This window comes from Notothenia coriiceps, unplaced genomic scaffold, assembly GCF_000735185.1.
Source record: "Notothenia coriiceps isolate Sejong01 unplaced genomic scaffold, NC01 NC01_scaffold00038348, whole genome shotgun sequence".
NCBI classification, from domain to species: domain Eukaryota; kingdom Metazoa; phylum Chordata; class Actinopteri; order Perciformes; family Nototheniidae; genus Notothenia; species Notothenia coriiceps.
Window position 1 is genome coordinate 39830 of NW_011371049.1, and position 1336 is coordinate 41165.

Below are 1336 nucleotides of genomic sequence, written 5' to 3' on the forward strand. Positions count from 1 at the left end.
CTAGAATTTGAAAATACACAGCCGGAAAAGATCTGCCACTTCCTCACAGAGCCCCTCCTCCAACACACACATGACCAATTACGGCACGAGATAAGTTTGTGCACAGATGGAAGGCTGACAGGCAGGTAGGCCATCCAGTTATTTTAGCCGGGCCGGCTAAAATGATTGGTCGTGCTTTTTACAGTACCACGGCTTCCACAGATGACATTTTTTAAATGTATTTTTTGTCAAAGCACTTCAGATATTCATTGCTATCGGGATGTTAAGAGCATTCCATGGAATATAACAAAACGTGTTTCTGAAGTGAATTACCTACCCCACCTTTAACTATCAGAGAAGTTGTCGTACCACCGTTTGGCCACTTGCTTCAGCGCCTGGTTCTCTTCATGGGGGCCTAATAAAACTAGTTAGCATGGGAAATCTAAATAAAGTAAGAAATCACCAAGGCACGTCTTTCGTTATATTAAAAATACGCAATTTTTAATATAACAGTCCCGTCTAGAGTCATTATGCAAGGTCAGGCTGCAACTCTTAACACAAAGAATTTCCCTCAGCTCTAGGCTTCATATTCTCATATTAAATAAAACCTGATAAAAACTATTGGTAAAACAATCCAGAAGGCCTGTCTGGCTCATAACATTTTAATTAAGGCATGCTGCTGCCAACATGAAATCAACCGCTGTTTAATCTCTATTCTGCAGAGAGATTCCCAACAGAAACACTGATTAAGATTCTTGTTATTCTCCATTACTTAAGGTCCAAAAGAGCATCAGTTGGAGTTTGGACGCAGCTGTGCAGCGACTCCTCGCTCAGAAACGAAACATGGACAATCTCACGCTGGGTAACACACTCAGGATTTCATTTGATGATTGTTTTTGTAAGACTTGAAAGTGTGTGTAACCTGAAAAGTGATTTTGCCTTATCTAATCTGTGTGTGCTCAGCTCATGTTTTCTCCCATTACCTGTGTTGTGCTTTCCTCTTAATGTCTTTTTAGCTTCAAGTTCTCGTTATTTTCTCTATACAGCGAGGTAGTGATGGTTACATTGCATTTAGCTGACGCTTTTATCCAAAGCGACTAATAAGTCCATTCAACCAGGAGCATACAAACTTGAAGAAAACAGAATCATAAGTACATCAGGTTTCATAGAGCCAAAACATTTCAAGTCCTACTCAACTGGCTTTAGATAAGCCAGTCCTTTATTAGTATATAAGTGCTTTGTTAGTAATTCTATCGCTCGAAGTGGAGTCTAAAGAGATGAGTTTTCAGTCTGCGCTGGAAGATGGATAAGCTTTCTGCTGTCCTGATTTCAATGGGGAGCTCATTCCACCATTTTG

The 1336-nt window shown here is 40.2% G+C and overlaps 1 long non-coding RNA gene across 1 annotated transcript in view; it reads right to left on the minus strand.

Annotated features, from left to right (window-relative positions):
* The window catches only part of LOC104968147 (uncharacterized), a 15872-nt gene that overhangs the window by 10036 nt on the left and 4500 nt on the right, over positions 1-1336 (minus strand). The gene's annotated exons all lie outside the window — the stretch shown is intronic.